Source organism: Pelodiscus sinensis, chromosome 2 (genome assembly GCF_049634645.1).
Source record: "Pelodiscus sinensis isolate JC-2024 chromosome 2, ASM4963464v1, whole genome shotgun sequence".
NCBI lineage: Eukaryota > Metazoa > Chordata > Testudines > Trionychidae > Pelodiscus > Pelodiscus sinensis.
Genome location: NC_134712.1, coordinates 169,769,626 through 169,795,079, shown reverse-complemented (window position 1 = coordinate 169,795,079; position 25,454 = coordinate 169,769,626). Strand labels below are relative to the sequence as shown.

The following is a 25,454-nucleotide window of genomic DNA, read 5'->3' as shown; positions in this document are numbered from 1 at the left end:
AAAAGGCTTTGGATGAGATACACATCTATAAGTAGCAGGCTAACCTGTAAAGTTTAGTCTCCAGAAAGCATGTTATGATTTTGTTTTATATATTTTTGTTTCCATTATCTGTACTCACCATCTTTTAAATCTTTAGTAATAGACTTATCCTTGCTTCACTATAAATATATCTAAGATCTGTGATATTAGAAAGGTACTGATCCTGAGTTGAATCATGCAAGCTGGTGTGTACTCTGTTCCGTTGGAGACAGCCACTCTGGTATTTCTGTGGATAAGAACCTGGGGACACTGCAGGGGAATGCTTTAAAGGAACTCGGGACAGAGTTACCCTTAATGTTAACCTGAAAGGCAAAGTAAGGGTTGGTGTAGCCCAGAAGAGAATGCTTGGATAGCAAGCAAGCTGGCAGTGTTAGGAGATGACACTCAGGTAAGCACAAGCAAGTCTCCATCTTGCCGGAGGAAGGTGGTAACAAGGTGACTCAGATGCCTGAGCACTCCCAAAACCATTGTGTATAATGTTTACTTTTCCCCCTCACAGTTAACACATCCTATTCAGTAACATTATTGGGTGCGTCTAAACTGGCAAGATTATGCGCAAAAGCGACTGCTTTTGCGCAGAAACTTGCCAGCTGTCTACATTGGCCGCTTGAATTTGCGCAAGAGCACTGACGTTCTAATGTAAGAATTCAGTGCTTCTTGCGCAAATACGTATACGCTCCCGCTCAGGGATAAGCCCTCTTGTGCAAGAATACTTGTGCAAGCGGGCCAGTGTAGACAGGGAAGAACTGTTTTGCGCAAAAAAGCCCCGATGGCTAAAATGGCGATTGGGGCTTTCTTGCGCAACATCGCGTCTATACTGGCCACGGATGCTTTTGCGCAAAAGCAAATCTTTTGTGCAAAGGCACTTACTAATCTAGATGTGCTTTTGCGGAAATACTTTTAACGGAAAAACTTTTCAGTTAAAAGTATTTCTGCAAAATCATGCCAGTCTAGACGCAGCCTGTGTATTTTATCAGGCATAACCATTCAAATCCCATATACACTACCATTGAAATTATGTTATCAGTATCCATGTTCATGATTCGAATGGGTCCTTCTTGACTAACATGGACAAGTATTTCTTCAGACAGCCATATTACAGGCTATGTATGGAGCTCAGTCCACAGCATGCATTTGCAAGTAGTGTTCTTAGAATAATCTGTCCACACTTGCTAGAGTGTTTATCAGAAGCTGGGAACGGGCAACAATGGATGGATCATGAGATGATTACCTGTTCTGTTCGTTCCCCCTGTAGCCAATGAGTTTAGTTTATTATCCATTTATTATACAATGTAAGACTAATCAACATGTTATCTAACATATATACATTATGGCTACATCTAGACTGGCGTGATTTTCCACAAATGCTTTTAACGAAAAAGTTTTTCTGTTAAAAGCATTTGTGGAAAAGAGCGTCTAGATTGGCACGGATGCTTTTGCGCAAAAGCACTTTTTGTGGAAAAGCATCCGTGCCAATCTAGATGCGGTTTTGTGCAAGAAAGCCCCGATTGCCATTTTCACCATGGGGGCTTTTTTGCGCAAAACGGTTCTCAGCTGTCTACACTAGCCCTCTTGCGCAAAAGCATTTGCGCAAGAGGGCTTTTGCCCGAATGGGAGAGTCATTGTATTTGCCAAAGAACGCTTTGGTGAAGCAGAACACAGCAAGAGGGGAGAGGGCAGCGGGGCGGAGTGGAGCAGGTTGCATAATTGCTCTGGCTCTCACCGCCATAGTGAGTGTGGGGTGGGGCAAACCCTGCTATCTCCCCACGCCAGGCTCCCCTGTAATTCCCCAGCTTGCATTGCTCAGAGGAGTGGGCAGAGCAGGGATGAGTCTGAGCAGGGGCAGGAAGGGATGGGGTGGAGGCAGAACAGGGGCGGGACATGCACAAGGGGGGGGTTCCCTGGGCCATGGCCTGTGGCACTGGGAGGACGGTAGCCCCAGGCCTCACACCCCTTTAGCAATGGCCCTCATTCTGAATGATCAGTCCATGGACCAGTGCTAAGATTTCCCTGATACAGTTTAGGAAGGCAGCAAGCCAGTCCCTGGTATCAAAAATGTTGAGAAACACTCTGCTAGCTAGAGGACTACAGCAGACACAGAAATACAGAGCTGTAAGCGATGTGGAACAGTTGTCCATTATTACCCCTTGATATGTCTCAATGGACTTGATGAAGTTAAAATCTTTGGGTATGTCCACACTGCATGCTTATTTCGAAATAAGATATTCTGGAATAGATATTCCAAAATAGTTTATTTCAAAATGCACTGCAGGGAAGCTTCAAAATTAGTCCGAGATAGCATGTCTACATTAGGGAAGCCTATCTCGATTTAGAGCCCCAGGAGGCACTGGGGAGGAATAAATTAGAATGGCCCTGGTAAAGGGCTATTTCAAAATAGCAGCAGTGGACTGTCTACGCACGCCTTATTGTAAAATAGCTATTTTGGAATAGGCATTATTCCTTGTAGAATGAGGTTTACAGAATTCAGAATAAGCTGTCCGCTATTTCAAAATTATTTTGAAATAATGGAATGGCTGTGCAGATGCTTACATTGTTATTTTGAAATAATGCTAGTTATCTCGAAATGACGGTGCAGTGTAGATACACCCATAGAGTGGTTCTATTGGTCCTACTTACTTTCCACAGAAAAGATAATATTACCTCATGGTCAACTGTGTCAAAAGTTGCAGATAGATCTAGCATAATCAGACTTGATATTAGTTGACTGTTTAACAGGCTTAAGGAGATCCTTCCCTAGTCTTTCTAGTGCTGTCTATATGCCACACAGTGGCCCAAAGCCCAACTAGGAAGGATTAGGATAATGGTGAAAGTCTAAGACAAATGTTGCTGGAACTAGTGTATTACTATATTTTCAACACTCTGAAAAAGATCAAAGAAATTCTTGGGGCCCATTAATGTTTATCTGAGTATCATTTATGACAGATGCAGCTTCTTTTTTAATCCATGACTATTTTAATTCTTCTTTTCATACACTAGTAGCCGTATTTGCTACTTTTTATTTCTCCCTTCCCATCAATAGGATCTTACCTTCAGTTTATATTATTGGATTTCCCATTCTGCTATGTTTCTCTTTCAAAGAGCACTCTCCGTAGAAAGATTAAAAAGCAACTAAAAACACATCATCATGCAATAAACATGATAAACCAAGCTGAGTAAAGCTAAGCCAATTGCACATTCAGAGCGGGAAATAAAATATGCAGTAGATTATGAAGAATGAGAACAAAGATGTCAGTATGACAAATGCAGTGAGAAGAGCAAATACGCATATTCAAAACAACTTACAAGAAAACCAAATATGCACTAAATATAATCAAAAAGGAAATGTGAGGCTGTAGCCATTCACACTTATTGAAAACACGAGTTAAATCAATAATATGAGCAAAATGCAGTTTAAAAAGTTACATAGCGTTTTTTAATCTCCATGAAACATCTTTCAGAATTTTCTTCCTCTCATTTACAATCAATGTGCTTTTAAAAAGTTATTACACTCAGTTTCCCTGATCAAATCAATACTTACCTTGAAGTTTGTTTTAATCTTTTCTTTACTGAGGTAATGTACATTTCTGCCAGAGTAACTGGAAGAATAAAGTTGTATTACACAAAAAATGCTATAATATATTTTATGCCTGCAATTCAGAGGAGTAAAAACTGTACGCAGAAAATAAGCAATGGTTAATACAGTTTAAAGATCACTGTATCCAATACACTGATAGATAGATAGATAGATAGATAGATAGATAGATAGATAGATAGATAGATAGATAGATAGATAGATAGATAGATAGATAGATAGATAGATAGATAGATAGATAGATAGATCTGGAGCAACAGACATTTTAAAGGTGAACTGTTATAATAAAGATATCAAATGAGTAACAAAGTTCATTTTCAAAGAAGTTTAATTATAGTTTGTATAATTTTATATCCACTGCTGATTTGAAATCTTAATTTTTTTGTAAATCTTATGAAGAATTGTCACTTGACTCCTTACTCCACTGGCTAGTCAGTAGAGCCATGCACAGAAGCGCATGTGAGAGAGAGGCAAGCGGACAGAACATTAGCACCACATACTCATATCCTACTGTGACTGACTGAAGACACAGCAGAGACTACTGTCTATATACAGACAACTCTCAGATCTACCTCTCCACTATCTCCTCCTGGCCAACTGAAAATCTCGGCCTATCTCCCTGATAAGCACATAAGAATGGCCATACTGAGTCAGACCAAAGTTCATTTAGCCCAGTATCCTGTTTTCTGACAGTGGCCAATGGCAGGTGCCCTACAGGTAATGAACAGAACAGGTTTTCATCAAGTGATCCCAGTCCTGTCATCCATTTCCAGCCTCTGACAAACAGAGGTTAGGGACACCATTCCTACCCATCCAGGCTAATAAGTATTGATGGACCTATCCTCCATGAATTTATCTAGTTCTTTTCTTTTCTGTTAAAGTCCTGGTCTTCACAACATCCTTTGGCAAGGAGTTCCACAGGTTGACTGTGCGCTGCATGAGGAAAAACTTCCTTTTGTTTGTTTTAAACTTCCTACCTATTAATTTCATTTGGTGATCCTTAGTTCTTATGTTATGGGAACAAGTAAATAACTTTTCCTTATTCACTTTCTCCATACTTGTCATGGTATCTCCTCATTGATCAACTCAAGCTCAGCATGGATAAAGCAGAGCATTTAATCTTTCCCCACACTCCAACCCCTCTACCTCCCACAGCAAACAACAGTATTTCTCTTGCTCATACCCCAGGTACCATTTTCAACTTGGACCTCTCTATAGATGTCATCCCTGGGTGGAGGGTAAGGTTGCCAACCTTCTACTTTTACAAAAATTAACACACTTGCCCCTTCCCATGTCCTGCCCCTCCTCCAAGGCCCCATCCATGCCCCTCCCTCTTCCCCAAGGGCCTACTCCCTGCTTACTCCATCCCCCTCCCTCTGTTGCTCTCCCCACCCTCCAACTCAGAGTACAAGATGTGAGATGAGGATGAGGTGTTTGGGGTGTAGGAGTGAGCTCTGGGCTGAGATTTAAGTATTTGGTGGGCAGGAGGGGGATCAGGTCTGAGGCTGGAGGGTTGGGTAGGGAACAGGGACAGGGGGGCAGGTTCCAGGTGGCACTTACCCCAAGCAGCTCTCAAAAGCAGCAGCATGTCCCCCCTCTGGCTCCAAGGCAGAATTGCACACTGCCCCATATTATTGCACACTATTCCCATAGCTCCCATTGACTGAACTTTCCAGCCAATGGGAGCCACAGAGTCAGCACTTGGGGTACGGGCAGCATGTGGAGCTCTCTGGCTGCCCCTATGCTTAGGAGCAAGAGGGCAGGGGGACATACTGCTGCTTATGAGAGCCACACGGAGCCAAGACAGTCAGGGAGTGTCCTAGCCCAGCTGCACAGCCAACCGGACTTTTAATAGCCGACTATGCTGACTGGAGCCACCAGGGTCTTTTTATGAGCAGAAGTTCCTGTAGAAAACAGGACACTTGCCAACCTTAGCAGATGGGGGTTCACCAATAGCTCTGTACTGCCAGGACCAAGCATCAATAATTTATTGTTGATTGCCTACAAGCAGCCCATGACTTTTACTAAACATATTCCTGACAAAATATTAACCTTACCTCCTGGATCATGATACCCCTTTCTTTGCATCCCTCCTTTTCTTTACCTGCATCAAACATAAATTACTTGTCTTCATTTCCAGTGCTCTTCACAGCCTATCCCCATGCAACTATTTCTCAATCCTTATTGAGATACTGGTTCCACCTCCGATTGACCAATAATGCCAGCTTCCATTTCTCACTTGTTAAATATGCAAACAAGCACTTCAGGCTTTTCCCCACGCTGCCCCTCCTACTTGAGAAGAGCTCCTTGTAAACATCCTCACACCTAGCTCATTATCTTCCTTCATATTACTCTGTAAAACACTCCTACTGCAAAAACTGTGATATTGGTTAGACTGCTGGTGTGCAAAGATCACAACCTACCATGCTGACTAATACTGTCTGATGGTTTCCTTGTACTCCCTTGTTTTCCGTTAAAAGCATTTTCAGAAAAGAGCATCTAGATTGGCACTAACGCTTTTCTGCAAAAGCACTTTTTGCGGAAAAGCGTCCGTGGCCAATCTAGACGCTGTTTTGCGCAAAAAAAACCCAATCGTTATTTTCGCGATCAGGGCTTTTTTGCGCAAAACACATCTGAGTTGTCTACACTGGCCCTTTTGCACAAAAGTTTTGCGCAAAAGGGACTTTTGCCCGAATGGGAGCTGCATAGTATTTCCGCAAAAAGCACTGATTTCTTACAGTAGGAAGTCAGTGCTTTTGCGGAAATTCAAGCAGCCAGTGTAGACAGCTGGCAAGTTTTTCCGGAAAAGCGGCTGATTTTCCGGAAAAACTGGCCAGTCTAGACACAGCCTTTGAGTTTCCAAAAGTCAAAGCAAATTCAACAGAACTGTGTTCAACTTCTGCAGACTTTCGAGCATTAACTCAACAATGAATTGTGGGAATGAACATGATGATACCACTGCTAAATTTTTTATTGTTTCAGGAGGTGGAGGACAGTGAAAAAAAATGCACTTCTTGGCATCATCCCAGCAACACTCAGCATGCACACCATTGATCAACAAGGAGTATGAAGACAATGAATGCAGTGATTGGGAAGCATGCAGAATTCCCATGCTGTTGCCATCAACTAGGTAACACTTTTATAATAAAGTGGCTGAAAAAACTAAGACGGGGAAATATTTGGCAACAAAAGAGTAAATATAGGGGAGACTGGAGGAGAGGTCGGGTTTACAGGATCTCAGGGGAGGAAATTGCCATGTTATACCATGGATTTTTTTGGAGGGTAGGGAAGGAAGTTACTTGGTTGATGTTACTGGTGGTCAATTTGGATTGTATTTTTAATCATCTGTCACATGTGCTTGGCTGGTGGGAAGAGCAAACACTTATGTTTTATATGTCGAAATGGAATTAAATACACGAAGGAAAGAGGGGTGATAGCTGGCACATTTGCAGGATATGTATGCTGTTACAGTCTGATCGCCCTGCAGCAATGAACTTTTCCAGAGGGGACCCATAATGGAGGGGACCCATAATGGAGTTGCTTTCTCATTTGAGATTCAGAATGCAGAAAGCTACATCCTCTGTCACAGGGACCCATCCAAGTTTTGCAAGGAAGCAGCAGTGAATCATTCTGACTATTTTTAAACTTGAGAAAGCAACTCTCATATTTTGTATTTTCTACATTGCACTTGAAAGAAACTCTGTAATTTTGGAAGACAGAAAAAAATTTTCCACTGGCAAATCCTGTATGTGCCTTGCTACTGGCTCCAGTGAATGATAAAGAGATATTGGAAACGGGGAGCTGGATAATCCTGTTTCACTCCACCTTCAATACCTAAGCCCTGTTTCACTCCACCTTCAATAATTATGCTCTGATTAAATTATACCAGCATAATTTAAAAGAAAGGTGGCATTGTTCCTATACATAGCAAAAAAACACTCTGCCAGCTGGTGAAAAATTACTTCTGTAATGTGATGTGATGTCATCAGAGAATCAAAGGCTTCTATTTCCCTAAAGCAAAATGTCTTACACCGAGCTCTCACATCATTTTAATCAGTGGGGTTGGGGTATGCAAATGAGGTAAAGTGAAATGTAGTTCAAGAAAAAGCCTCTTGCCAAGGGGTGGAAAGGCTCAAACACAACAAACGCCTCAGTTAGGAAATGTAAACTCCTAGAAGATTGAAACTGAGAGTGGCAAATGAGTACCTTATATTCCGGTTTTAATCTTTAATTATAGGATGGATTTCTAATGAGGGGGAACATTTCTGGATAAAATTGTGTTTGGGAGGAAACACTCCCAGTAATTACTGACTCTTTCACTTTGGTGACAGCAGTTCCAAAACTGCTTGAGAAAATACCACCGTCATGTTTGGGCTTTTTTTGTATGGAATAAAACAATACTTTATATTTGCTTCAATTTGCAATTTAATGGAAATGTCAGAGTACGTGCATTAGCCTTTCTACCATTTAAATGACATTACAATGCCTGTTAGGAACAAGACCAAATTGTAGAAAGTGAGCTCTTATACAGCACCTAGAACAATGGTACTGCAATCCTAACTGTAGCAGCACAAACAATTAATAATTTACACAAATCAACATAAGCAAGCCATAGAAGCAGTGATTGTGGTTGAGAAGAGAGAGAGAGAGAGAGAGAGAGCGAGGACAAACACATACGAGAACACAAAGTTGTAGAAAAATGTTTTATAGGACTCAGTGGCGATGGAAGGTCCCTGAAAGTGTGGGGGGACACTGGCATCCAAACTGTAGCTTCATCCCCTGCACCACCCCTTCCCCAAGACTCTGACCTCAAACTGCCCATTCCTCTCCATCAAGTCCCTGCCCCCCAATTATTCCTCTCTACCCCTGTCCCTCCCATTGCTCACCTTTATGGCCAATAAAAAGTGGGAGGACTTAGCCCTCCCTTTTAAAAATGATGGGCCATGGCCTCCAGATCCACCTTGTTCCAGTGTCTCTAGTAGAACTAAGTCAAACCAGAACAAACTCTAATCTCTTTCTCTTTCGAGATAATTATTACCACCAGTGGAGCTGAACATTTCTTACACTCTCTGATTACACAGACCAAGCCACTAGAAGGAACAAGAAAATGATTTTTGGGTTAAGAATGTTTTTCCTTTATGAGTTATACCACTTAAAACTCTCACATGAAAGGAAGTTGAATATACCTTTTTAATACTATCTATCAAACTACAATAAAAAACCTCTCAGTTAAAAGGACATTATTACAATTGCAAAGATAAGCACTTCAAAGTTAGGGTTTCCAGAATTAAGGTTGCCTGTGTAACCTTAACTTGGTCCTCTTCTGTGTATGCATTATGATCCAGACTTTAATTTCATGATTGCATGTAACCTTAATAATATTATTTTAATGTGGTTTTGTGCATGCAGTTTCTTTGTTTTTTTAACAAAGAAAATTGAAATAATTAGATTTGTCATCATATGGCATCAAACTGACACCCTCACAGATGATTACCAAAGTTGGAATCTATTGATCCACCACACAGATGTCTGTCACTCGAACTCACAGAATAATTGATGGCAATAGCAGCTTGTCATCATCTAGGCTGAATAGCATTAGCAGGGGATGGGTTTCACAGGTATTTGTTGATAGAGGAATAATGAGACCCAGAAATCTTAGGCTCTGGAGGGGTGTGTGCTCTTTTGTCCATTCCTTTCCCCAAGTATGTCTCCTTCTTGCCCCTCCCCATCGCAATCCTGTCTCTGCTCCACCTACCCCAATCTTCTCATCTAGCCAGTTCATTTCCATTCCTCAGGTTTCCCTGTCTCGGTCTCTTTGCTCTGCAGTCTTAGTCTCAATCGCCTCCAAACCCCCTCACCCTAGTCCCACTTCACTTTCCTTGCCCAATGGTTTCCATTCCCCAGCCCCAACTCTTTGTCCCCAATCTCCTTGCCCAACCCATCTCAGTTTCCCCTCCTTCCTAGCTCTTTAGCCAGTATGGCCTCAGCCTTGGCCTTCAGTCATCCCACCCACATTCCCCATCCCCACCAGCTCCCAGTTCTAATTTCCCACCCCAGCTCCCTATTCAGTCTCAGTATTGTTGTCTCCCAAACTCCAGTTCCTTGTCCCACTCCCTTTGCCCAGCCAGTCCCAGTTCTCCCCCCACATAATGGCTCCTTCTAGGATGTTTCTCTTCCCTCCTCAACTCCTTCTCTCACACCACTGACTCTCATTCCCAGCCATCCTTTGACACCTCACTCAGCCTTAGTCACTCCCTACCTATAGGTTCCCTGTCTCCTGATCCAGCAAGTCCCAATATCCTCCCCAAGCTCCAGTTCTATGTGACATGTCCCAATCTACTCCCATACTTCCCCCCCTTGCATGTTAAATTCTTCTCCCTTCTGTATTTGATTTATGCAGATTCCTTCTCCATGCTTCCTGGGCCCAAATGGGCAGGGGGGTGTTCACTGTAGGCCCAGGACAGAGAGAAGCTCTTGTTCTCAGTCGCGTGTTCAGACCTGTCTCCACTCCGGGCCCACCATGGCTCACAGCAGCCCCAAGCTACAGGGTGTCATGCTTAGTCAATGCAATGTTCAGTGTGGACACAGTCTAACTTAGCTGTTAAAATATAGGCAGCCTCTACTAAGCATGTGCAAACTGAGATTTACCAAAGGTTTGTAACATGGCCACATTTGCGCTGATTTTCAAGAGGATGGTAAAAGGCATCTCTCTGATGCAAAGGCCACCACCCTGCCACATTTCAAATGCCTGCTCCAAAACATGGGAGCACTCGCTTTTGCCAGAAATTGTAATGTGGCCAAAACAATGTACAATATGTTTCCTAGCCTCATTCTTGCAATCAGACAGTGCTTAATTTGTGACAGGGCTTGCAAAGCCTGAGGCCAGCCCCTCTAGGCCTGGTAAATCATAACTCCAGCACCTCTGGGCTTGCTACAATAGTTATGAATGTAAAAAAAATTGCTTGAGCTACTCACTTGAGCCCCGGCACCTCTTTCATTAGAAATTAAGCCTTGTAAACAGCTGAACAGTTTGCAAACACAGTTTGCAAACAAACTTCGGCAAGGAACAGTTCAAAACAAGTTTAGCAAAGTTATGGACAACTGAAAATGGGGTTTCATAAGAGAAAGCATTGGGCAACCTTCCTAAAGGGAAGTGCTAATAGATCTGGTTACAGGCCATCCTCGCTATAAGTCCAAGATACATTCCAAAACAACTTAAAGCAGGAATTTTTTTCCCCCGCAGCTGACTTACATTTGCGCAAATTGGGGTTTTTTTGTGTGCACGACTTAAGAGCAGGGAATGGGAGGACTTACAACACATCAGTTCCTACAAGCGACAATGACTTTAGTGTGGGATGGATGTATACCGGGGCAACTTATAGCAGGGATGTCCTGTATAAGCACAGTTGCAAATTTCAAGCAGAAACTGATAAAAAGCAAACGCCAACTAGAATATCGGCAATGAAAAACTAGCAAAATATTGTGGGGGTCAACTTTTTGCAAAACATTGACATATACAGGGCATATCAAGGATGTTAAAAAAGAATGGATGGTCTGGTGCTTAAAGGGATTTCTTGAGACCCAAGAAATCTGGGTTTCGTTCTAGCTCTGCCACAGATGCCCTATGGCCTGGTTTATACTAGCCCAGGTAGGACGGCTTAGAGTACACAACTCCAGCTACACAAAATATATAGTGTCCACACAGCGGGAGCCCAACGGGAGCCCACGCTCCCAGTGGCTTCTCTTACTCCTCACAGAAGGAGGAGTACTGAACACTGCGCGGGCTGCCCTTAGCATTCTATTTAGGGGTCTATACTGGACTCACTAAATCAAATGCTAGAAGATCTACCGCTGGAGCGTCAATCATGAGTATAGACATGCCCTGTGTGACCTTAAACAAGTCACTTGATCTTTCTCTGCCTTAGTTTCTTCATCTAGTAAATGAGGATAATAATTCCTTCTATTTCCCAAACTTTGTTTAGTCTGTCTATTTGGACTGTAAATTCTTTTGGGATAGTGACTAATTCTTACTATGTGTGTGTCCAACACCTAGCACAAAGGGGCTCTATCATGACTGGATTATCTAAATAAATAATAATAATAAATAAATATTTTACATTAAAATATTCCAGATCCACAGGTCACTTGATTTGCTCTTGCAACAAGGAGGACAGCTCACAATGGAGGAAATGGACAAATAAAACTAGCCAGAAATTGAAAAACAAAATGGCTATTGTTCATCGTAGAACAGGACAAAACGCGCACCTTTAGGGGAACAGCTCATAAAGAATTTGATAATAAAAACTGACACTTTTGGCTATAAAATCTGGATTTCAAAACTTCATATAAAAAGCAGAATGGTTCAATTAATTTGACTGCAAAAAAGAAATCTCAGTATGCTGTATCCATATTTAGACTTTTCTCTCTCAAATTCCCTTTGCAACTCCACCAGTGGTACTAATAGCAAAACCGCTGGCATGACTGCTGGCATTTTAGCTACTGTGCTGTCTAATCTTGCACAGAACAGGTCTAGGTGATGCTGGTTAAAATGTCATCTGCCTCGGGTGTGTCTTTTTTATACTTTTGCTATTGCCAGTGGCAAACATGAGAAGAAAAAAGTCTCAAATAGACATAACCAATAGACATCTAGATTTCACTAAGAGCAATCGACACCGAAACCGTTCTGTTGATTGCCTATTGTATACTGACCTTTGTTTTATGCTCCTCTGCTGTTGTAATTGTGAAAGATTCAGCCTACTGTCATTGTCATCTGCCAATGAGATACGTAGATGAGATATTACAACTACACCTGTACCTGTCTTTAATCTTACATCTTTCTCCTTTGAGCTTTTTAATTAGCTAATTAAGAAAGCTGGATCTGCGCCCTGACAGAGTTTCTCTACTTCTTTCTGTACTTTGCTAGGGGCCTGGGAAAGAATTTACTATATATTTCATTTTGTATAACAATGCCTAATAAAGAGGTACAGTAACTATAGGTTGGATCTCCCTGGTCCAGCACCCTCGGGGCCTGAGGGGTCCCAAACCAGGGAGTTTACCGGACCAGAGGAGGTCAATGCTCCGGTCAATGCTCCTTTGCTGGCTGCCTCACTCCCGAGCTTCTCTCCCTGGAGCTCCCAAGGTTGGGGCTTCCACCCTGCTGCCTGCTCGCTGCTGCCAGAGTTCCCCAGGATTCCAGCTGGGACTGCCTGGCTGCTGCTGACCCCACTGCCACTGAGGGTTCCCCGGGTTCCCTGGCCAAGGCTCCCCTGCCGCCACCAGGCCCTGCTCCCACTGGAGGTTCCCTTGCTGGGGCCATGCGGCCATCCCAGTCCCGCTGCTACTGGGGATTCCCGTTTCCCCCGCTGGGGCTCCTGGGCTGCCTGGCCCCACTGCCACTGGGGGTTCCCTATCTGGGGCAGGGGCTCCCCATTCACTGCCTGGCTCTGCTGATTCCAGGGGTTCCCCGGTGGGGTTGAGGCTTCCCACCCTTGAAGTCTACTGATACCAGGGATTCCCTAGCGTGGCCAGGGCTCCGTTGCCTGGCCTAGCTGATACAGCGTTCTCATTGCTGGCTCCTGCTCCTGGCCTCCCAAGCTTCTTGGTCCAGCAATATCTGTGATCGGGTGCCGGACCAGAGAGTCCCCGATTTGGGAGGCTCATCCTAGCCGGCATTTAAAAATGGCGCCGTCCGGCTTTATGCAAATGAAGCCCGGGAAATTCAAATCCCGGGCTTCATTTGCAACTCCGTATGACTACATTACCCCCCCCCCAGTTCGAACTAGAGGGGTAGTGTAGACATACCCTAGGAGTGGTTAATTCACTTGAACATTTAAATAAATGCTCCTTACTCCTCTGAAATCCTTTCCCTTTATTCACCATAGCTGCGTCTAGACTGGCATGATTTTCCGCAAATGTTTTTAATGGAAAAGTTTTCCATTAAAAGCATTTGCGGAAAAGAGCGTCTAGATTGGCACGGATGCTTTTGCGCAAAAGCACTTTTTGCGGAAAAGCGTCCGTGTCAATCTAGACGCGCTTTTGCGCAAAAAAAGCCCCGATCACCATTTTTGCAATCGGGGCTTTTTTGTGCAAAACAAATCTGCACTGTCTACACTGGCCCTTTTGCCTGAATGGGAGCAGCATAGTATTTCCGCAAGAAGCACTGATTTCAGACAGTAGGAAGTCAGTGTTCTTGCGGAAATTCAAGCAGCCAGTGTAGACAGCTGGCAAGTTTTTCCGCAAAAGCAGCTGCTTTTGCAGAAAAACTTGCCAGTCTAGACGCAGCCCGTGTGTTTCTCATCTTGAGATGGATCACTGCAAGTTTACAAGCCTCCCAATCACATCTTACATAAGAAGCAAGTGTACTATTCCCTTAAACTGCAAATTCATGGCTTTTTAAGGTTGCTGGTGAATTAGATTCCAGAGTATACAATTTAGAGGCAAGAGAAGGCTCTTACTTCTGGTAAAGAAGTTGGTTGTGGGAGAAAACATCAGTAGAATGACTGCTGATTTGAGAGCAAAACAGTACTTGCATGTTGTAACTCAATAAAGATACTTTATCAAGCTTTGGTTGTAATGCAGCTTTGTGGGACTAGATTAGAAATGTCCTCAAGAGAGCGTAAAGTAATCTAGTTGGGGTAAGCAGCATGTCTGGACAATCTCAAGGAAGAAGCTGTAATATAATATAGCCTACAGCTCTATTGCTTTTCTTGGGGAAGCTACTGCTAGTTAAAAGATCATTCCACAGAAATAAAATATTATCTCCAGAGTCTCTAAATCAGGGGTGTCCAAACTTTTTTCAAAGAGGGCCAGATTTGATGAAGTGAACATGCGTGAGGGCCGACCATTTTGCCTGACATTCTTTGAACCATTAAAATTAAATGCAAATTAACTATTTTATGCAAAGTTTATTGCAAACGGCATACTTTTCATTTCGTCACATGGATGACAAATCTAAACAGGTGTTAAATCACTCTGCCCTTCATATCTGAAGGCCAGATGAAAAAAAAATCCAGGATGCTGAAATATATGTCAGGAACATTGTAAAGTACATTACATATTATTGGTAATAAAGGTTGTCTGTCAACTTTTAAGTTCAAAAAATATGAACAGGAACATAACACCAAGTATACATGTTGTGTCCAAATATATTTATAACTGATTTAGACCAACTGACATTAACTGAGATTTTACAATGTATTCATCTCAATACATATGGATTCGTTGGGGGCCATAAAAGATAGATATTGCCAAATTACCTGTGGGGCCGATTTAAACCGGAACACGGGCCGCAATTGGCCCACGGGCCGGACTTTGGACATGCCTGCTCTAAATAGATGCCAGGGTGATTTCAGTGAAAGCCATAAATTCCCAGGTTGTTGCTCAAGAACTGGACAACGCAGTGGAAGGCCGATCAGGTGAGCTCCATGACTGCCGCTAGACACACCCGGGGGAAGGTGGTCGGTGGCAAGGGCTGCATGCTACTCTCTCAGGGTACGTCTACACTACAGCGCTAGTTCGAACTAACTTAGTTCGAATTAGTTAATTCGAACTAAGCTAGTTCGAACTAACGCATCTAGAACTAAAAACTAGTTCGAATTAGCGTTTTGCTAGTTCGAACTAGCAAGTCCACATTGAGTGGACTCTGAACAGGGCTTAAGGATGGCCGGAAGCAGTGCCGGCAGGGCATAAAAGGAGGACTTAGAGCATGGAGATGCTGTCTCAGGCTAGCCGAGGGCTGCGCTTAAAGGGTCCCAACCCCCACCCCGGACACACAGTTCTAAGGGGTGCCCCGCTTGCAAAGAAGTTCTGGCTTGGAGTGCCCTGAGTGCCCACACTGGGCACATCACACCACTCGGCCATCAGCCCGGCTGCACTTGCCGCAGGCTGCCATCTGGGGAGAGGGAGTAATTGGGGGGCTGCAGGAGAGCTTCCACCCCCAGAAGCCCGCAGAGCCAGCCCAGTCCTCCCCATCGGGGGCTCGTACCCCATTCCTCCCTCACCTCCTTCCACTTACCCTTCCCTAGCCCCCCTTCTTATTGATGTACAAAATAAAGATAACGTTTCTTCCAACATTGACTCTGTCTTTATTGAAAAAAACTGGGGGAGACTGGGAAAAGGAGGTGGGAGAGGGGAAGAGAAAGGCTGGGAGAGGGGAGGGCAACTAACATGATCAGGGGTTGGGAACAGGTCCCAGATGAAGAAAGGCTACAGAGACTGGGACTGTTCAGCTTAGAAAAGAGGAGACGGAGGGGGGACAGGATAGAGGTCTCTAAAAGCAGGGGTTGGGTGGAGAGGGTGCATTCAGAAAAGTTCTTCCTGAGTTCCCATAAAGAAGGACTAGAGGACACCAAAGGAAAGGAATGGGTAGCAGGCTTGAAACTAGTAAGAGAAAGTTGTTCTTCTTGACAAAGCAAATAGTTAACCTGTGGAACTCCTTGCTGCAGGAGGCTGTGAAGGCTAGAACTAGAACAGAGTTTAAAGGGAAGTGAGATAAAGTGAGGGAGGTTGGGTCCATGGAGTCCTATTAGCCAGAGGGTAGGAGTGGTGTCCCTGCCCAAAGTTTGTGGAAGGCTGGAGAGGGATGGCACGAGACAAATGGCTTGGTCACTGTCTTCGGTCCATCCCCTCCAGGGTCCCTAGGGTTGGCCGCTGTCGGCAGACAGGCTACTGGGCTAGATGGACCTTTGGTCTGACCCAGGATGGCCATTGTAAGCTCAGGGCTCAGGGTCGGGGGTCTCAGTGGACCCCCTTGATTTTCATGCACACCTGCTCCTGGGTGGCCAGGCTGGCAGCTCTCCTGCCCTAGACGGCCACTTTCCTGTGCCTAGTGCGGAGATCGTGGACGAGGTCCACGATGTCCGCACTAGCCCAGGAAGGTGCCCGCCTCTTGCGGTCCAGGGCAAGCTCCCGGCCTGGTCCCGGCAAGAGGGGGTGGGCTGGGGGGCATCGGGTGGGTGGCTCTGTGCCGTGCCAGGTGCAGGGTCTGCTAGCTGGGTGCTGGCAGGCTTGCACCTGGCACGGGCACCGTAGCCAGCCCGTGCCCCTTTAAGGGGGCCGGGGCCGGGAGGGGGGCATAGAGTTTCCCTGGTGTTGGCCAGAGTGGCCACCAGGGAAACCTGGGGAGGGCTAGCCTCCCACTAGTTCGAACTATAGGGCTACACTAGCTAGTTCGAACTAGGCGTTAGTCCTCGTAAAATGAGGTTTACCTAGTTCGAACTAAGCGCTCCGCTAGTTCGATTCAAATTCGAACTAGCGGAGCGCTAGTGTAGCACCTATTAAAGTTAGTTCGAACTAACGTCCGTTAGTTCGAACTAACTTTGTAGTGTAGACATACCCTCAGCCTTCTTGGCCTGGGCATTGCGCAACAGCCTGTGCACGTGGGTGCATGTGGAGCACCAGTCCAGAGCACTCAGCCCCAGCAGGCTGCCATAGAGGACCCTTGTGCTCCTGCTCACAGGCCTGCCTTAAAACCGACCCCGTGGTGGGACACCTTCCCACCGTAAGCCACCACTAAGGAGGCTGGGATCCCGAACACACGCACATACAGCAGTGCCACACAGGGCACGTGGTCAAGCCTGCAGTCTCAGGACAGCATCTGCTCCTGGGCAAGCACCATGAGATGGAGGACACCGAGCCCCTGCTAGGGGAGCCTACTGGAAGGAGAAGGAAGTGGAGGGGACCCCAGCAACACCCCGCCTGGCAAACAGCATCTACTGCTCACACACACGTTCCCCAACACCCTACCCCGCCTCCTCCAACAGGCAGGGGTATAAGTCCTCTCCCTGCAGGATGCCGCCACTGCCAGTCCCGGTGTGTGTGTGGCACAGAGGGAAGCCAAGCCACCCTGTCGCCCCCCTCTCGCTTGCAGGCTCCCAGTCCGGCCGGCACCTTCCCATGCCTGCTTGTCCCTAGGACTTGGGGGCAGCGAGGCTTCCCCTGAGGACATCTCTGCCCCTACAGGAAAGGGCACGCTGTCTAGGTCACCGATGGCCTTGCCTCAAGCACATCGTCTTCATCTGACCCGAGACCTTTCCGTGTCACCTCAGAGATGAGGGTAGGTTTCAGGCACCCTGTCTCCCAGGATGACTGCCCTTCTCTTTGATCCTCACAGCTGGAGAAGCTGCAAGTGAGATGCCTGCATCACCTCCCGCACCAGCCTCTCAACCCCATGGGAGCTGCCACCGCAGACATGCCCATGAGGACTTGGAGCAGGAGCACATTGCCGTCCTTCATGCCCTGCAGCAGTCTCTGGAGGCGGACATGGAGCTGTGCCACACCCTCTGGCAGGAGCTCTTGCAGCAGGCCCAGAGTCTGGACCATGTGTGTGGCTTACACCTCTGCCGTTGACTACCTGATGGCCACTCCTGCCCCAGCTCCTGCCCCTCCAGCTTCTTCCCTAGCCCCACCCCTATGGCTGCTGAAGGCCCTGCACATGAGGCAGTGGGACCACCTGGGGAAGGCACCACTCCCAGCCCGATCCCTGACCTCTTCCTTCCCCCTCCTCCCTCCTCTCAGATTCCCTCCCCAGTTACATTTCCTCCTAATTAAGCAAAAAATACAGTTTGTTTAAAAAAACAAAAGGTCTGCTTTATTGTATCAATATGGGAAGGGAAGGGAAGGAAGGAGAAAGGAAGGGTGTGGGAGGAAAGGCACAGAGGAGCAATCAGAGGCCCCTTGTGGGGAGGCCCAGGGCAGAGTATCCCTGGGGTCCTTGAGTGAAACTCTCCTTCAGAGCATCTCGGATGCACTTCCCTTATCCTTGTGAAATGAGGGTTACCATAATTCGGAGTAAGAAGTCCTCCAGCTGGACATTATTTTGAAATAAAGGCTTGTAGTGTAGATGCACTCTTTGTTATTTCAGAATAACATCAGTTATTCCGAAATAACGCTGCTGTGTAGACTTACCCTAAGAGAGCACTGCAAGGCAGACATCTCACTGACGAGTCATTCTTCCACAGTTTGGTTGCTTTATTATTTTTTGGTGCAGCTGGTGGGAAGATGTTTTCTGCTGAGTGAAATTAACTGGTGCATTTCCATACTTAGTAGAAACAAGGAGCTACAAGGAATTCCTGAGGAGTAACTTCCCTATGCAATGTATGAGATTTTTCATCTCCTAAATAGTCATTTAATTATCATTCTGATACCAATTTTAAAAATTAACCCTCCCTGGAATACTTATAGCCGTGCAGCTCTGAAATCTTACTACCTCTTTCCAGAGCAACTTCATTCATTCTCCCCTGGGGGAGAATTTTACCATTGCCCTGGAAACATGGGAATGCCTTGGGACAGAGAAGTACAGGCCACCACAGATGTCCTAAGGGAGTGTTAGCCACCACTCCCTGATGGATACCTGGCACAACCACCACCTAGACCCCACCACCTTCATGTATGTTGATGTGGAGGACACTACACAACCCCCATATCTGTATGCAGGTGGCGGAGTCCCCCATAGCATACATGAAGATGGTCCTGGCTGATTCCACTAAACTTGGAGACATCCTGGACTATGATCAGAGAGTGTGAATCCAGTGATGCCCCTGGTGGGCCAGTCTGAACTCTGATGCCTGGTTCCATAGCAACAAGGAATATCAGGTGGCGGCTCTTCCCTGGAGCTGTGAGCAGAGATGTGCACCTGGCACATTTCACAAGCTCCCCAATACTTGTTCTTTCTGCTTTGAGAGGGAGACCCTGGTTCACATCTACCAAAGTTGAAGCCCCCTTGTCCAGCACTTTTCTCTGAATCTCCTGATCCTTGCATACCCTATCATGGCTTTGCAAAGTTACAGACATCCTTGTCAAACTCCTGGCACTGGCCAAGATGGCCATCCATCACACTAGAAATATGAAGCTGGATAGAGGGTACTTTGTGACTCTGGAGTCTATTTCCAGTCCCCTGTCCACTTACATCTCTAGACAGAGTTCCTTTGGGAAGCATCCACGGACTCTTTAGATTTCTTGAAGGAGAAGTGGGTGCTGTCTAGGGCTCTCTGCTTAGTATTCACTCCTGGTTCCCTGATTTTTACCTTTGATTTAATTCCTATTTCTGTTATCCCCTGTAACCAACTGCCAACTGGATTCTGACCATAGTAGTTCCTTCCCCTTTATTCGGGGGAGAGCCTTTACTTATGGAAAGATCTAGACCTGTGTTGTTCAACACACTAGCCACCTGTGGCTATTTGGCTGGTTGAGTGTGGCTATAATATGGCTAGTTTGCTATAGCATTTTCAGAATAAAGTACCTAGTTCACTATAGCAGTAGCCACTATAAGGGTGTGTCTTTACAGCAAAGTTATTTTGGAATAACTGCCATTATTCCGAAATAACTATGCAAGTGTCTATACAGCAATTCCGTTATTTTGAAATAATTTTGAAATAACGGATGGCTTATTCCGACTTCTGTAAATCTCATACTATGAAGAATAATGCCTATTCCAAAATAGCTATTTTGAAATAAGGCTTGTGTAAATGCTCCACTGCTGCTATTTCAAAATAGCTGCTCACCAGGGACATTGAATACTGTGTACAGATGTGGTCTCCTCACCTCAAAAAAGATATTTTGGCCTTGGGAAGGGTTCAGAAAAGGGCAACTAAAATGATTAGGGGTTTGGAACAGGTCCCATATGAAGAGAGGTTAAAATGACTGGGACTTTTTAGTTTAGAAAAGAGAAGACTGAGTGGGGATATTATAGAGGTATATAAAATCATGAGTGGTGTGGAGAGGGCGAATCAAGAAACGCTATTCATTAGTTTCCATAATAGAAGAACTAGAGGACACCAAATAAAGTTAATGGGTAGCAGGTTTAAAACTAATAAAAGAAAGTTCTTCTTCATACAGCATGTAGTCAACCTGTGGAACTCCTTGCCAGAGGAGGCTGTGAAGGCTAAGACTATACCAGAGTTTAAAGAGAAGCTAGATAATTTCATAGAGGTTAGGTCCATAAAAGGCTGTTAGCCAGGGGATACAAATGGTGTCTCTGGCCTCTGTTTGTCAGAGGCTGGAGAAGGATGGCAGGAGACAAATCGCTTGATCATTGTCTTCGGTCCACCCTCTGTGGGGCACCTGGTGCTGGCCACTGTTGGCAGACAGGATACTGAGCTAGATGGATCTTTGGTCTGACCTAGTACGGCCGTTCTTATGTTCATATTCTAAGTTATTCCTCTTGGGACTCTAAATCAAGCTAGCATGTCTACATTAGAGGAGCCTGCCTCGGACTAATTTTGAGGCTTCCCTGAAGTGTAGACATTCTATTTCGAAATAAGCTATTTCAGAATAACTATTCCAGAATAGCTTATTTCAAAATGAGTGCTGTGTAGATGTAGCCAGAGTGGCTACTGCTTCAGATCTGGTTGGACACCACGCATCTAGACCCACTTGTCCCAGTATTTCAAACAATACACACTTGATTTCATTTCATGAGCCCCACAATGATATATGGGGGGAAGGGACTATCTAGTCCTCATGAGGACAAATAGCAAATGAGCAGTGGGCCCTGGAAAGTCAGGGATGGTAAGTAAAGAGTAGAGCACATGTGCAGGGTCAGGTTAAGGCAATCTGCGGTTGTAGACACAAAATAACATGGGGGTCCTGGTTGGTTTCACTCACACAGCCCAGCCCCTAATCTCATGGCTCTAACTCAGAGAGGAAGTGGTAGTTGACCCATCACTTCCAAAAGAGGCAAAGGAAACAGCATAGGGCTCCCTTTTTCCCCCTCACCAGAAACCTAAGCAAGGGCACTGTCTCATTTTCTGACAATGTAGGGTGACAGCCAGCAGCCATCCTACTACTTAGCCAAGCATCCAGGGCACATCTGCTTATGCAGGTGAGCTGAATCCACTCTACTTTTCTCCTTCTACACACAGACTGGCTGGCTGTGTCTACACTGGGCCACTTATTCCAGAAAAGCAGCCGCTTTTCTGGAATAACTTGCCAGCTGTTCTACACTGGCTGCTTGCTTTTCCGGAAAAGCAATGACGATCTACTGTAAAATTGTCAGTGTTTTTCCAGAAAAACTATGCTGCTCCCGTTCGGGCAAAAGTCCTTTTCTGGAAAAACTATTCTGGAAAAGGGCCAGTGTAGACAGCACAGTAGTCTTTTCCGCAAAAAAGCCCCGATCGCGAAAATGACGATCGGGGCTTTTTTCCAGAAAAGCGCATCTACATTGGCCATGGACGCTTTTCCGGAAAAGCATCCTGCCAATGTAGACACGCTTTTTCCAGAAATACTTATAACGGAAAACTGTTCCATTTTAAGCATTTCCGGAAAAGGGTGCCAGCGTAGACACAGCCGCTGTGTCTAGAATGGCCACTTTTTCCGAAAAGCAGTTGCTTTTCCGGAAAAACTTGCCAGCTGTCTACACTGGCCGCGTGAATTTCTGCAAAAGAACTGATGATCTCATGTAAGATTGTCAGTGCTTTTATGGAAATACTATGCTGCTCCCGTTCGGGCAAAAGTCTTTTTCTGAAAAACTTTTGCGCAAAAGGGCCAGTGTAGACAAAAGAGATTTGTTTTGCGCAAAAAAGCCCCAATCACGAAAATGGCGATTGGGGCTTTTTGCAGAAAAGCGCGTCTAGATTGGCCACGGACGCTTTTCTGCAAAAAGTGCTTTTGTGGAAAAGCGTCCTCATAGACTTTAAGGTCAGAAGGGACCATTATGATCATCTAGTCTGACCCCCTGCACACTGCAGGCCACAGATTCTCACCCACCCCTCTTAGAATAATCCTCTCACCTATGTCTCAGATATTGAAGCCTTCAAATTCTTTGAAGGCCCCAAGATGCAGATAATCCTCCAGCTGTGATCTGTGCCCCATGCTACAGAGGAAGGCGAAAACCCTCCAGGGCCTCTGCCAATCTACCCTGGAGGAAAATTCCTTCCCGACCCCAAGTATGGCGATCAGCTAAACCCTGAGCATGTGGGCAAGACTCACCAGCCAGACACCCAGAAAGTTCTCTATAGTAACTCCTATCATCCCTCCATTGACTTATTTCTCACTGATAATGAATGGTCAATTAGTTACCAAGATCATGTTCTCAAACCATCTCCTTATCATAGAATCATAGAACTGGAAGAGACATCAGAAGTTTATCAAGTCCAGCCCCCTGCTCTAGGCAGGACCAATGCCATCTAAATCAACCCGGCCAGGGCTTTGTCAAGCCGGGACTTAAACACCTCTAGGGATGGAGACTCCACTACTTCCCTAGGTAACCCATTCCAGTGCTTCACTACCCTCCTAGTGAAATAGTTTTTCCTAATATCCAACCTGGACCTCTCCCACCATAACTTGAGACCATTGCTCCTTGTTCTGCCATCTGTCACTACTGAGAACAGCCTCTCTCCATCCTCTTTGAAACCTCTCTTCAGGAAGTTGAAGGCTGCTATCAAATCCCCCCTCACTCTTCGCTTCTCCAGACTAAACAGACCAACTCCTTCAGCCTCTCCTCATAGGTCATATGCTCCAGCCCCCTAATCATTTTGGTTGCCCTCCGCTGGACCCTCTCCAATGCGTCCACATCCCTTTTGTAGTGGGGGGGGGGGGGGGGGCCAGAACTGGACACAATACTCCAGATGTGGCCTCACCAGTGCCGAATAAAGGGGAATAATCACATCTCTGGATCTGCTGGCAATGCTCCTACTAATGCACCCCAATATGCCATTAGCTTTCTTGGCTACAAGGGCACACTGTTGACTCACATCCAGCTTCTCATCCACTGTAACCCCCAGGTCTTTTTCTGCAGAACTACTACTTAACCGGTTGGTCCCCAGCTTGTAACTATGCTTGGGATTCTTCCGTCCCAAGTGCAGGACTCTACACTTGTCCTTGTTGAACCTCATCAGATTTCTTGTGGCCCAATCCTCCAATTTGTCTAAGTCACTCTGGACCCTCTCTCTGCCTTCCAGCATATCCACCTCTCCCCCTAGCTTAGTGTCATCCGCAAACTTGCTGAGGGTCCTGCCAATCTAGACGCGCTTTTCCGAAAATGCTTTTAACGGAAAAGTTTTCCGTTAAAAGCATTTCCAGAAATTCATGCCAGTGTAGACGTAGCCACTATGTCTAGGCTGCAGCTTTTTTTCAGAATTTGCAATTTGCATACGTTTTTCCGATTGTTTTTTGGAAGAGGCTTTTCCAAAATTTGGCCCATCTATACTGGGCCAAATTTTGAAAAAAACCTGTTCTTTCGGAAGAACCCTCAGGGCTTCTGAAAGAGCGCATCTGCTCTTCCACAAAAAATGTCCAAAGAGCAAATATAGTCGTTCCACGAGGAGTACAGCTAGTTCGGATTAGGAAGCCTAATCCGAACTAGCTACTCCGTGCCGCGTGTAGCCGCGTGGCACGGGGTTCGAACTGCCGGCATTTAAAAATGGTGCCGGCCGGCTTCATGCAAATGAAGCCCGGGAAATTCAAATCCTGGGCTTCATTTGCAAGTGCGGTATGCCTACATTACCCTCCTAGTTCGAATTAGGAGGGTAGTGTAGACATACCCAGAGCTATTGTTTCAGACTGCCTGCAGATGTCACTGCATTTATTACACCCAGGTCACATTTTTTCAGGCTTTTCTTTGCAACCGTGAGAGCTAGACATTTTTTTATTTTTAAAAGGAAATCTAGGATGGTAATGTAATCAGATGACTTCAGAAGCAATAGCACTAGCATAGGCTTGTAGTGTCGATACCAGGGCTACTCAACATGCGGCCTGGCCCACAGGTTTGCGGCCCACAGTGCAGTTTGAGTTTACACGGGGTTCAACACGCAGCCCACAGGTAGGATCCTTTGAACATGGCCTCTACTGGGAACATGCTCCACAGCAATGAGGCATCTTCCAAGCTGGGTGAGCACTGAAAGCGGATGGGCTGGCTGGAACAGGGAGAAGGTGCCGGGAGCACCGGGGCATTGTGGGAAGTGCTGGCTGCTTAGCCTTGTGGGAAGAGCCTGAGAGGTGCTGGCTCACACTGGCCACATTCAGGGCTTAAGGCTCAATCTTTGTATTCATGCCCATCAGTAAGAAAGAAGCTATTTGCATATATTTGCACATATATGCAACCATACTTAAGCTGCAGCCCTCGGCATGTGCTGTGAGTAGCATTGTGGCCCCAAGGGGGTTCCAAAGTTGAGTCGCCCTGGTATATACCTTAAGGCTACGTCTACATTGCGCATTCTTGTGTAAGAAGATATGCAAATGAGGTGCAGCAATGAATATCACTGTGCCTGATTTGCATACATAATGAGCCATCATTTTGTGCAAGGGGCTTTTGCGCAAGAAGGAGCAGTCTACAGTGCTCCTTCTTGTTCAATAACCCCCTCTTGCACAAGAGCTGTTCTGCCTGTACACTGCTCCTTCTTGCACAAAAGCCCCTTGTGCAAAATGGCGGCTCATTAGGTATGCAAATGAAGCACGGTGATATTCATTGCCGCACCTCATTTACATATCTTCTTGCACAAGAATGCGCAATGTAGACGTAGCCTAATAGATTTTGAAGACAGAAGGGACTGTTATGATTATCTTCTGTGATTTCCAGCATAACACATACCGTAAAATTTCATCAAGTGATTCCCACATGAAGTCTATATATGGAGGAGGCAGCTGCTATAAAGTAATACCATCAACAAAGTAAGTATCTGTGTTAATTGGTATAATATTATTTACTTAACATTAATGTGTGCTTACAGCCGTTCTATTTTATTAGTAGGAGCAGGTGAAGCCCCATGGGTATGGGTGGAGAATGGTATAAAAAATACTTGTTAAATAAATGCAATGTACTGTTAGATTAAAATATTTTACTGTACAAAGTTAAACATTTATTTTTCAAGAAGCTGTTCTGGGCTCTGCA

The 25,454-nt window shown here is 45.4% G+C and overlaps 1 long non-coding RNA gene across 3 annotated transcripts in view; it reads left to right on the top strand.

The window, feature by feature from the left end:
* LOC112546247 (uncharacterized) overlaps positions 1 to 25,211 on the top strand; it is a 46,775-nt gene extending 21,564 nt beyond the window's left edge. Inside the window, exons 5-6 of one of the 3 annotated variants that reach the window (XR_012901880.1) lie at positions 6,614 to 6,761; positions 25,143 to 25,211. This is a non-coding gene — a long non-coding RNA (uncharacterized LOC112546247). Of the gene's footprint in view, positions 1 to 6,613; positions 6,789 to 17,741; positions 18,123 to 25,142 lie in introns of those variants that run through there. The other 2 variants (XR_003089895.2, XR_012901879.1) reach the window with 2 other exon arrangements.
* The last annotated feature ends 243 nt before the right edge of the window (positions 25,212 to 25,454 follow it).